A 13,070-nucleotide genomic window follows, 5' to 3' on the forward strand; every position below is an offset into this window, starting at 1 on the left:
TGTCACGCTCCCCCGGGAAACGCGCTGAGGCAAGAACAGGAAACAGCACAAGGCGTGTTCTCCTGACGTCTCCTGTGTTTTTCCAAGAAAGGCCACTCAGGCCAAGGCCACAGGTGCTGGTGTGACACGCGTAGCACGTGCCCTTGGCTGACTTCCCGAGCCCCACCACGGGGCTTTCCACATGAAGTGACGGAGAAAAAGCCAGTGTGACGTTGTCAGTACTGCTAAGTGACTTGAGTCCCCCTTTTATTTCCTTGTTTATAAAAGATGTTTGAAAGAAAAGTCACAAAGTATTAAAGTGAAGGAAACAGTAAGAGAACACACGTGCCCAGTGGGGGTGGGTGGACACATGGGCAGAGGCGCCGTGTCACACGAGCGGTCAGATATTTCACTAAGGAAGAGTCGAGCTAGCTGGTTCTAGGCAGGGACACAGTATTGCTGAGCTCTCCCAACCCGCCCAGCGTACCTAGTACCCGTGCCACCTTGCAGGTGACATCAGCTGACTGGGCACTGTGGACCTGTCCTAAACCAGCTCCCACCACGTGCATGCACTGGAGAAAACGCTGTGGGGTTTCTAGCCTGGCACGACAGCTGGCCTGCGCACAGGCAACGGGCCAGACCGTCGCTGCCGTCTGCTTGGGGCTGGGACCACAGGTGGGCCCCAGCTCCCGAGCACGGGCTGTGATCACCACCGTCCGTCAGGCCCTCGCCGCCTTACGTGGCGGTGACCGCAGGCTGGCCGACCCACTGCAAGCTGCTCCTCGCTGCGTCGGGGTCAGCATGGGTTTCCCCTGCTCCCTCCATCAGCCCCGGATTCTGTAAACAGCTACTTTTAAAATGTGGGAGTAAGAGTCCTCCTTCCTCCACGCCCTCCCAGTGCTCACGGTTAGAAGACAGGCCCACAACCCCGATCCCAATTTTGAAACCCAAAAAGCCCAAAAAGCAAATTTTCTTCACGTCTGCAGCAAAATGACCTGGAGTGGTACGGGGCCCCCTGAGAAAAGGTGAGTGATGACGGGTTGCCCCCACCCCGGCCACGCTCTGTGACGTGCGGGTAGCGCAGTAACGTCTGGCAACCTGACGCCTGTGCCTGAGGACAGGAGTGTGGCTGTTTCTTGCCCCATTTGGCCCTGGTCTGTGGGGCCCTGCGCCCATGGGTCAGCTGCCCTTAGCAGCCAGGTGCAGCATGTGCTCACACTGTGAAGGTGCCCTAGATGCGGCCGTGGCCATGGTCCTGCTGCCCCGGCTGAATCTCCGGTTTGCAGGCCGCTGCAGGTGCTGCTGCCCCTGGAGGGCACGACCTTCTGGCCCCCACAGGCACGCAGTTCTAGGACAGCAAAACCCACCCCATTGGCAGGAAGCAGACCAGAGGTCGCGTGGGGGCGGGACAGGGAGGGGCACAGGGGACCTGGAATGATGGACCTTGGTCAGGGTGTTGGTTACACAGGTGTATGCATCTGTCAACACCCATCGAACCGGACACTTAAAATCTGGGCGCTCACGTCACTGTGCAAATCACGTCTCAATAACGAGTGTCCCATGAAAGGAGGGGAAGGGGCTTGCAGCCACCCACCTGGGCTGTTCTGGGCCCGTCATGGTCGGCGCCATGTGAGCTAACTCAGGACACGGTAAGCTGGGGGCTGTGCATCTTTAAGTTAAGAGCAGATGACAGGGTTCTGGGTTTACACCGCTTCCCCCCAGAGCAGCGTGTCTGTGGAGTGCCACCCAGTGGCCGCTGGTGGACCGTCACTCTCAGAGTGCAGGAGCCCAAAGAGAAGGGGGCGTGGCCTGGGAGAGCAGGAGGCCTTGGGGGGACGGAAAACCCTGCCTGCTCCATGAGAGAGGGCCTGGTGACAGGCTTTGCAGCTGCCCAAGTGGGGGGGTCACACTGCATGACAGAAGCCAGTGATTTCTGTCCAGGCTTTCGCCCCAACCGGCCACGGGAGAGCAGACAGCACACGCCCATCACCTGTCCCTGAGTCGCCAGGAGGGGCAACGGGGCTGTGCTTCAGAAAACAAACATCCCTGTCCACGCGGCTCGCAGGACGCCCAGCGAGTTCTGCACTCACAAACCCCCTGGCAGCAGCAGTGGAGAGGTGCTCAGTCCCCTGGTGCTGCTGTGCACATGGGCACGCACACACGCACATGCACTCACACATGTGCACACACATGCACACGCACACGCTGGCCACGAAAGGCCCGCACAGACCCAAGGGTCAGGAGCGGAGGGCGGAAAGAGCGGTATGCTTACTTGGCCACCCCACCTGCAGCCTCCCGTCTCCCAGGCAACCGTGTGACACAGTACTGCGGTCAGGGCGCCGTGAGTGCCACGGCCAGACAGGTAAAGGAGAAACAGCTATAAGACAATACAAACTTTATAAATAATGGGGTTTCTTGAACGACTCTTCATCTAAAGAGGCAAGTGTCGTGCCAAGACGTTCTCTGGCCATGGCCCCAGCCCACTCATGAAGGCCAGCTAGGAGGTGCCAGGCCTGGCCTCTGCTGCTAGGGCTGCCGAGCAGCCTGCTGGTAGAGAGGACCAGGTGGGAGGGTCGGAAGCAGGCGCAGGAGACATGCAAACAGCCTTAAAATATGCTCGTCAGGAAAACATTTGTCCAAGAACCCGAGACGCCCCTAGCATCTAGAAAGGTCTTGTCCCTGAGGCTCTGCCAGCCCCCTGCTTTGGGTCCACCCACAACGCCCCGTGCTCGAGACTCCACAGGCCATCCGAGGCTAGGACGAGGCCGGGACGCTGAGGAAGGAGCCGGCAGGGTGCCGGAGCCCCGGGTAGGGTGGCCAGTCAGCACCTCGGTCAGCACTACGCAGAGGCCTCCGCGCCCACAAGCGGTCCCGAGGCAGTGGCCTGGGCTGCAACTAAGTTACTGAGTCCGCAGTCAGCTTCGCAATCGGCTTCGCCCTTCTTCCTCTGCTGATGAAATGGCAGCAGGACACGGAAGGCAAAACCACCCGCTTGATGACGGGCAATGACAGGAGCTGGCGAACAGGGACCGGCCGGAGCCTTCGGAGATGGCGGTGATGTCTGTAAAGTGTACTGCAGTGATGGCTGCTCAACTCTGTGAATTTACTAAAAAATCACCGAATTCCATTTTTAAAACAGGTGAATAATGTGTCATGCAGAGTATACTTCAGATCGAGCTATTTTAAAACGTGTAAATGTCTTACAAGTGACAAACTGAAGACGAGTCATTAGTGTTGGCACGACAGGGAGTGACAGAGACACGACCTCCCAGCCCAACAACCGTGCACCTGCTTCCTGGCTGCGAGCATCAGCTTCCCGGGGCCGTTTCGCGTACGCGGAGCCACATGTGGCCCTTTGTGTCACCTTCTCTCACTGAGCACGTCTGCAAGGTGCATTGAAGCAGTGCGGGCGTCGGCGCCTCGTCCTTCGTGACGGCGGAATGACGCTCCGTGCGTGACTGGCCACTTTGTTTCCCCTTCGCCCAGCCACAGGCTCCGGGGTTGCCCCCGCCGGCTGGTGTGAGCAACGCTGCTGAGCCCACGGGCGCCGTGCTGTGGGGCGGAGGCCATGTGGACGGCCACAGTGCAGCGCAGATGTGTGCACTGGCGGTGCCCAGGGCCACGAGCACGTGCTATGCCAGAGAACGCGAGGCCGGACTGCCCGGGGCTCCTGTGAGAGTGACACCGTGCATCCTGGGGAAGGGGGATGGGTCAGCGAGACCCACTGTTCCTTACAAGGAGTCATCACTGCCCTCCCAACGGCCGGACCACGAGAGGGTGAGTGGGGGGGGTGCCCTGCTGTGCAGCGCCCATGCCACGTTAGGCCCCCAGACTGACCACGGCGGCTCCAGGGTGGGAGGGAGCGAAGCTGCGGCCCCACTGACCCCTCCACCGTTTCCAGACCTGACACGCACGTCACCTCCACGCTGTAGCCGCGAGAACCCTACACTCGGCATGAAGGGATCTGGACCGCGGTGGGGACTCTGCACGCCGTCCCGGGGGCCCTGTCCTCCAGCAGCCCCACCCCAAGCCCAAGCAGGCATCTGGGCGCCCGCGGTCCAAGTGGGGACAGAGGTCAGACCCGCAGCCAGAAGACGGGACGTGCAGCCAGCAGGATGGGCACCTGCCCTCAAGCCGGGGGCTCTAACCCTGAGCACTGCCCCCACGCGGGGAGCTAACCATTCAGGACAGATGAGTGCTGGCGGCTCTTTCAACAGCTCGTGTGTCCGGTGTCCACACCTGTACGCAGGCTGGCCCACTGACACCCAGGCGGCGGGGACCTGCAGCATGGCAGTGCCAGGCCATGTAGGGATGGTGCACATGAGAGTGGAAAGCAGACACACAAAAGCTGGTGGCTCACGGGTGGCCGCTGGCTAGCAGCCCAGGCTCACAGCCCTCAGGCCACACTGTCCATCTGCCCGCAGCGGCTACAACGCAGAAGGAGCACGTTCTCAGCTCTTCCGGACACGAGAGGAGCTGCAGGCTCCACCAGGCCCCTGAGGGTCACAGCCAGAGAACACAGCATGGTTTTCCCAGAATGATGGAGACGGGGTCAGGGCGGGAAGGGCGGCCGAGCCCGCCAGGCCTGTTTCTCTGCCAGTAGCCGAGTCCCCTCAGCACTGGGTTCACTGGGAAAGCTTATCTGCTAAGCCAGGACTCTGGGATGAAGAGAGCCCAGGGCTGAGCTCATGGGGGCGGGAGCCGGGATGACCCCCAAGTGCAGGGTGGAGGGGTGCCTGCCATAGGCGCTCGTCCCTGGGTGCCCGCTCATGGGGCAGCAAGGCCCCGCGACCAAGAAGACGCTGCAGAGCCGGCACCATCCACGCGGAGCTGTGGCAGGGCCCTTGTCTTGCCTGGTCCCCAGGAGGGTCCCACCCGGGCACACCCTGGTCCCCCACAGTCCACCGAGTGCAGCGACAGGAGGGACGAGGCCTACAGTCATAAGCTTGAGAGTGCCGGGCAAGGCCGCACGTGCTGGCTCGGAGCCCCCGACCTTGCCAGGCCGTGCACGCCCCGTGCTCTGGCTCGCTCACTCAGGGCATGTGCTGGCCCTGGCTGGCTCTCCCTGTGGACCAGGAGGCCGAGGGAGGCGCCCCAACGCAAGTGGCCCAGGCCCTGCCCCCTTGCTGGTCCTGACTGGAGGTGAGTCGTCCCTGGCCCACCGGGGCTGGTGTCCACAGGCTGCAGTAATAAAGCACTCAGGCTCTGGGAAGCTGGGAGGAGAGCCCAGGACGGGAGAAGCTTCTGTCTCCACGGGTGTCCCCACTCCAAGCAAGCACCAAGGCCATTCCTCAGCCCGGCTCTCAGAGCCTGCTGGAGCTCACGAGGACGCCGTCAGTGACCCCCGAGCGGCTGGGCACTGCTGAGAAGTCCCCGCCCACGTGGGCTTGCGTCTCACACAGGGGAGCCTCATGAACTGGACGGGCGCCGGGTGGGGGCGGGAACAGAGGGACCGCACTTGAAGCCCCCGCCCAGGCGTGGCCGGGAGGCTGGCAGGCAGGGCTGGTTTCCAGACGTGGCCCGTGGTCTCCCTCCTCCTGGCAGAGCCTCCCCACTTCTTCGGGGTGTGGGGCCCAGGCCACTCCCGGTGGCCCTGCTGCTGGGCGTTTGCTGAGCCGGCCCTCCAGAGCTCTGACCTGCCCGGCGAGGCGCATTCCGGTGACAGACGCAGGGACGGCTCTGACGGCCCTTCCGGGTGGCCGCGCCACAGATGTGTGCGAGGGCGAAGCCATGGGCTCTGCGCTCAGGATCCGCTGCCCGACGTCCACGCCCTCCTGAGTCCAGGGGCGACAGCTGGCCCTGGAGCTGGGTGCTCTGGGGAGCTTCCAGGGGCTCTCTCCGGCTAAGCAGGTTGTGGGCACCTCCCTGCCCCCTGGGTGGGGTCTGCGGTCCTATTTTAAGCTCAGACGTTGCCTGCTGTCCGGGAGGGACTGTCCCGGAACCGCCAGAGTGTGGCTCCGCAGGAAAACTGCAGCGCCCCAGCCCCCGGGGCCCCCGGGGCGCACGGGCACGCACACTGCCCTGCTGCCTGCAGCGCCGAGCCGCCTCCCGTAGGTCTGTTTAAATTTCTCCAGGTCACGTGGCCAGACCAGACTCTGCTCAACGTGCAGTGTGCGGTCTGAATGACTCAAGGCCAAATTCCTGCTTTCCTTACAGACTGTGGGCTCCTGTGCCCGCCCGGGCGCCGTGAGCACAGAGCAAGGACGGGGTGAGGCGGGCCCCTGTCCCTCCAAGGTGAGACCCCGAGCCACGCCGCACGACCTCAGACTGGGCCGGAGCAGGGCCCTGGCACAGGTGAGCCTGGACCCCAGAAGTAGCCCCCCGACTCCCACGCCTAGGTTCTCTGGCCGTTGGTGCTGGAAACAAAGCTGGGAGACGGAAGCCATTTAATCGCTACGTTTCTCTCTGAAAACCAAAGTTTGTTTTTACCATCGGTTGGCTCCAACAAAGAAATAAAGAGTATTTTTCTAGCATTTGAACTAGAGATGGCGGAGCAGGCGGCTCAGGTCACTAGTGGCCCCTCCTCTGTCTCCCAAACACAGAGCCAGAAACGACTGTCCGCTGTCAGAGGACATGCACGGCGGTGACAGATGCAGCCCGATAAATTACCCTCGCCCTAGGCAGGGGCAGGGAGGGGCTTCGATCTGGCAGAGCACAGCGCGCGCCTTGCAGCAGGACAGCCAGGACCCGCGGCTCACGGGCACAGACCCCGGAAACGGGGGTTCTGTCCCCAGCGCTGCACGGGGCTGGGCTCTGGTGCCGGGTGGGAAGGTCGCGTCCCTCAACCCTCTGCACGGTGGGCTCTGTGTTTAGCTGATGCTCAGGGTGAGGGGGCGGCTGGAAGGGAAGGTCCCCGACCTCCGGCGACCTCCCGTGGCGGAGGGAGCCGACCAGCGCGCCCGGGAAGCTGCGCCGAGCTGCCGTGGCAGGCGCACTCCAGGGCTCAGACCCGCCTGGGATCACAGGCCCGTGGAGCGAGGACTTGGGCCTCCCCGTGTCACGGAGACCATGCCTGTCTATGGGCTCCCAGCCAAGCGGTGTGCCCACAGAGGCTGCGGGGTGGTGGTGAGGCACGGCTGGCAGGGTGCAGACGCTCTGGGACTGTCCCCTGGAGGGGTGTGTGCGCGTCCGGGGTGGGGCAGAAGGGGATCCCGGGCTCAGGAGACTCAAGGAGGCAGAGCAGGTGGCTTTGTCATCCTCGCCATCACCAGGGTTTCTTCCCCGACAGCTGTAGGAAGCTCGGGACAGCGCTGGTTCTCGTGACCATGGCGGGGGGGTGGAGGGACGACAGAGGGCCACTGCATGCCCTGCGCGGACCCTGGCTGGCGGTCAGAAGCGGGGGCCCATGGGGGCCACCCTGACCTCAGTCCCAGGTCACACCCACGCCCAGCCACTGAGGGGCTGACACGGTGACTCATCTAGCTGCTCGGCTCCCAGTCTGCGGGGACAAGGGGGCTGGGACGGAAACATTTATGCAGCCGAGACCGGGAGGCACTAAAATAGCCAAGTCCAGCCAGAGGGCAGGGTGGGGGGCAAAGGGAGAGGGCTGGTGCCCAGGAAGAGCAGGCAGGGGGCCACTGGGGCACCCCGCCCCGGCTCCTGCCATGTCCTGCCACCAGCCGCTGGCTTAATGTGGGGTGCTCTTGCGGTCACCACACTCTCACGCCTCCCACGACCGAGCTACTGGTGAGGACCTTAAGGTGACGGAGGCCAGAATGACAGCTGGAATCCAGATCGCGCGGCCGCAGGTGGCAACGCGCTCACAGATCTGGCAGGGACCGCACCGTCCAGCAGCTGAGGACACAGCGGTCGCCACGCAGAGTCTCAACCTCACGGCTCCGCCCTCTGTGCAGAACAACAACTGGGTCTTTCTGGGGTCCCGCTCAGGGGTGGCGAGGGTGGCAAACCACCGTCACACGCTGCAGTGACTGCACTGCTGTCGAGGTGACGGTGAGACGCAGGAGCACAGACACCTGGCGACCGAGCAGCTACGCGGACTCAGCACGGCCCGCAACGGAGCGCGGCCGGCACACAGGAGGACAGCTGCCAGGAGGGGGCCCTGCGGGGCACGGCCTGGTCCTGGGGCCACGGGGGACCCTGGACGGGGGCCTCGACCTGTGGGAACTGGATCCCCCACCCCCGGGAAATACCGGTCCTCTCTGCTAGGACAGGCCGCATCCCGGCCCCACCCGCTAGCTGTGGGGAAGCATCCTGGCGAAGGGGGGCCCCAGCCTCCTCGGACCACCGGAAAGACGGCCTGAGGGGCTGCCGCACCGAGCACAGTGTTCTCCGGGCTCTGCGCTGCGGAGCCCAGAGCCCCAGGCGGGACCTCGGCAGCCCTCTGGTGCCGGAAGCCTGGTTCTCGGCCTGCAGTTGGCACAGACGAGCCGTGGGGCCGGCGTGGAGGGCCAGCCCTCCTTCCCGGGGAATCGCGCCCCCGCTTCTACTGGCGCATGTAGCACAGGAGCTCGAGGCGCAGGCTGGCAGGGGTGCAAACGGTATGGCCGCGGGGGATACTGCGGCTTCGCGGACACTGAAGCGCACACTCGCTGTGACAGCCGCCGCCCCGCTCCCAGGTGCGCAACCCAGGAAAGGAACGGACCTGAAAACCTGTGTGCAAGTACGAGAGGCAGCTGCACTCGTAATAGCCCAGACCTGGGAATAAACCAGATGTCACCCAAAAGGTGACTAGATAAGTCAGCTGCAGGCCTCTCCGCCGTCCAGTGCCCCTCGGCAAGAAGGCAGCGGCCGCTGACCACGCATGTCATGGCGGTCCCTGTACCCAAGGCCGACAAGAGCGGCGCCACGCTCAGAAGCCACACCCAGGGCCTCCGCTCACCCCGCACTTGGGAGAAGCCCGTACAGACACAGGAAGCAGGCCGCGGGGTGCCAGGCCATGGGGTGGACACAGGGTCGACCGCCAAGGGCCAGTACCAAGGAGTCTGGGGGTGATGGAATCTTCTTGTGCCCCGTGTGCGGTGGCGCATATGTGACTAGATGCACCTGCAGTGCACACCTAAAGCAGTCAACCGCACTGACGTAAACGTAAACCAACGTGCTTGGGCCAAACTGTGCGGCTGGGACCTCGATGCCAGCACGTACCAGCTGTGTGACCGAGGTGCCTCCGCTGTAGGTGGGATTCGCCCGCCCCTGCCTCGCGTGGGAAGCTAAGACTTGAGTAAACCGTTAAGCAGGAAGCGCAAACACTCGGAAGCGCTGACAGCCTGCAACCGAGGCCCCGAGGCCCAGCCTGACCTCGCCTCCGTCCTTCGGGGCTGCAGGGGGAGACTGTCAGGGCCGAGGACAAGCCCAGGGTCCACGGGGGCCGGGAACAGGTGGGACACCGGGACTGGGGGTGGCTTCGCGAGCAGACGTCGTCCGCGCGTTGGTACCCCATCTGCCCGATTAAAACTCGAAAGTGCTGAGGGGATGGTGGTGCATGGCCCTCGAGGGCTGACCGAGCCCACCCTGGGGTCACCTCTGGCCCCTAGCAGGGCTCGGCCTGTTCCGATGTGGGCGAGGAGGCAGCAGGACGGGTCCGGGAAGGTGAGTGTGCCCGGGGCACCTGCTGGGAGTAGGACCTGGAAAGGGGCAAAGACGAGTGAGCCCGCCGACCTGAGACCAGGGATTCAGGGATTCGGCCTCACCTGCTGGGCCTCGCTCCTGGGCCCAATTCTGAAGGCAAAGGGAGGTGCAAGGGGGTCCAGTCTGAGTTGGCTCAGTATTTGGGCCACGAGTTCTGGCCTCTGCTCGCATAGCCCCAGGCAGCAGGATCGGACACACGTGAGGCTGGAGCAGCGCTGCCGGCGCCGAGCCCGGTGCCCACCCAGGACGAGGGTCTCCACGATGCCCCCTTTCCACGAGCAGCCCCCAGCTGGCAGGCGGCCGTCCCGGGGGAGCTGAGGCCCGAGAGCTTAGGCTGCCCGTGCGCAGCAAGCGGGCATCCTGCCTGCGGATCACGAGGCCACAGCCTGTCCCCACGGGGGAGAAGGACGCATCGTAGAGCCAGAGCCCCTTAACCCCCAGGAGACCCCTTCCATCGAGGTGGAGTCCGGGGTCCACTCTCGGCCAGACTGGGCCACACACACTCGCCCTCCTCCCCGCCGGGAGCCCCAGCACCTGCCCACCGAAGCAGAGCAGAGCCGACCGCCACAAGCAGGGGTGACCCCCGACGACACCCCAGGGCACGCCGCTAACACTAGCCAGCTGCAGAGGCTGGCTACTAGGACGGCCTAATGCTGTTTCCCGACCTGTGGTCAATGTCACAAAAGCTTTTTCCCAATTAGAGAAACATTCCAGATCACTTCCTCTTGGTCCGGTCACTACTCTTAATTTCGATGTCACTCGGTGTCCGGGGCATTACTCATCACCTCGAGCACTGGCAGATGGAAACGTCTCGACGCACTGACTCTCTCAGAGCAGGAAGGCCACACACGCCTGGAGAATGGGGGTGCCCAGACCACGGCCAGGGCCTGTGGGACGGATGGCAGGGGCGGCACGGGGCAGAGTCCTCCGTGCGCCAAAGCCAGCGAGCACGCTGGGGCAAACACGGTGCCTCCACTCGCCGCATGGCGGGTCCAACCAGCGAGGCCGGCGCGGCCGAGCGCACAATGACACGCCCGCCGAGAGCGGAGTGGTGTCGCAAGGCCAAAGCGCCTGGATGCCGGCAGATCCAAGCAGGGCCCGGTGCTGTCCCCCAGGGCGGAAGGCACGTCACACGGCAGGGAGGGAGAGTCCCCACTGGTGCCAACGGGCTGGGCGACGCTGGGCCACACGGCCCGCAGCTGGCGCCATCCTCAGACAGAGGCCCGTCCTCACGGTCCCCGTGAGCGGGCGGCCCCTGTCTTTTCCCTTTACGCACCGTGGTTTGTGGGACAATCGTCAGCCCAGTCCAAAGGCTCCAGGAACGGGGTGAGTGGGGCGGCCTCAGGGACGGCTGCTCGGGCGCCATCCACGCCGTATGCCAGGACGTGGGAGCGAGCGCCCACAAGTCAGACAGCACGTGTGCTGGGAGGTCTCCAGATGTGTGTCTGGCGATGCAGAGCCAACTCCGAGTCACACGTCAGGCACAAAGGCCATTCGCTTTTGCTTGCTGGTTCTGCATTGTGTGTTTGCAGTCTGGTCCTCCGTGTGGCCCGCCAGCCTGGCCCAATGCAAGGATACGCTTTCAGACACACGGCTGCTCACGGTGGATGGACCCCAGTGGCCAGATGCTGCATGTGCTATGAGTGATGCATTGGAAGTGGATGGACCCCAGTGCCCATCTGAGATCAGCGGCCCGCGGGCACCGATGGCTGACCCTGCAGAGAAGACGAGGGCTGGCTGTGGAGCCAGGCCCACCTCTGAGCACTCCGTTAAAACGAAGCTGGTGATTTTACTGCCTTCAGGGCACCTTGAATAAACAGCGGTGCTACCTCCGGCCTCCTGTGCCATGCAGTTAGAATTTAAGGGGGAGAGAACGTTTATATGGAAACAATTATTTCTGTGACAAAAGATGAGCTAGGAAGGCTCAGCCTGTCAGCCAGGTTGCTCAGAGCCCTGACGTCATAGCTCTGAGATAAAGGGCAGGAAATGTCACACCCACGGGGTGCACTCAAGGCGAGCGGGCCACCTCCTGGCCTCCCGTCCACCCGTAGAGCAGGAACCCTCAAAGAGGCCAGAATCTGTTGGAATTTGTCTTGGTCCAAAAGCCAATGACTCATGCAAACTTGACTCCTCTGGGCCTCCGAGCAATGGGGGTTCTGGCCATGCCATCCACGAGGGCGGAGGCCCTAATGACAAACAGGACGCACTGGACGGGCTCGAAATCTGCGTCCTAGGACGCCAGCCCCCACAATTCCCTCGCTGAGACCCTCTCTTGGTGGGGGGGGGGGGGCCCTCCAGAGCGCAGGCTCTGGGGCGGCACGGAGACAGTGTGGTGCTGGGGGACAGCACTGGCATTTACGAGTGACAGGCTTTGTGGTACAGGGCGAGGGGACGGGAGTGCATGGGCCCTGTGACCACTGCGGGCTGGCACTGTCCGAGATGACTGCCCACAACATGTCCTGGATACGGTACCCGAGCCACGTCTCCCCCGCCGTCGAGGATGTCGTCGTTTCTCAGAGCCTCATCTCCAGGTGCGTGCATGTCTACGTGGCCTTGCCTGTCCCGGTGAGCTTGCTGACCGGGCTGCTCAACCTGACCACCTTCACACGCAGCCGCACCCGGCTGGGGGGCCTGGACGCACTTCTCTCAGACCTCACTGTCACCAACCTGCTGGTGACACTGCTCTTGCTCACTGCCGCCAGCCGGCCAGACTACCTGGCCACAACTCACCTGGGCTGCGCCATCCTGTCCTTTCTGTCCAGCATCTGCTACTTCCACGCTCAGTACGAGTAGCTGGCGATGCTCTGTGCTCCTGCTGCAGGCTGCTCGTCCTGTCTGTGCACAGCCACCCAGGGGGCCCAGAGGCCTGTGGTGGTCCTGGCTGCCCTCGGGGGCTGTGCCCTCTGTAGCTCCCTGGGGGTGGTGGCCCTGCTGGGCACGTCTGGGGAGCTGCACAAAGCCACTCTGTGCCAGCTGGACCCGCTGACCACCTGGCCTGAGTAAGAAATCGTGAAGGTCAGCCTGGGTTTGGGCTTGCACTCGTCCTGAGCTGGCGTTCCTTGTCACACTCGTTGTCCAGCGGGCCTGGCAGGCAGCTCCGCTCCAGGGGGACACGGGCACTGCCCACCCACAGTGCTGGCCGTCGCCCTAACCGCGTTCGCCTGCCGACTGCCCCACAGCATCACGCTCCTGCGGCGCGCACGGCTGAAGCTGCAGAGGGACACTGGCTCGCCCAGGGACGAGCTGTGCGTGAGCCTCGCGGAGCTGGTCCTATTTGCGGAGGGCTGCGTGCAGGCCCTGGCGACCCTCTTCCTCCATGCGCCCTGCAGGCTCACACTGCAGACCCTTCCAGAGCACCTGTCCCACAGGTGCAGGAGAGGGCAGAGGCTGGCAGCGGCTTCCTCATCCAGCGGGTAGGGAGCCAAGTCGGAGCCCTGCCCGCCAGACCCAGGCCAGATGGGCGGTGAGGAGTCTACCCGGCAGTTGGGGGATACTGTGTGTTCGCT

The sequence above is a fragment of the Pteropus alecto genome, unplaced genomic scaffold, assembly GCF_000325575.1.
Source record: "Pteropus alecto unplaced genomic scaffold, ASM32557v1 scaffold56, whole genome shotgun sequence".
NCBI lineage: Eukaryota > Metazoa > Chordata > Mammalia > Chiroptera > Pteropodidae > Pteropus > Pteropus alecto.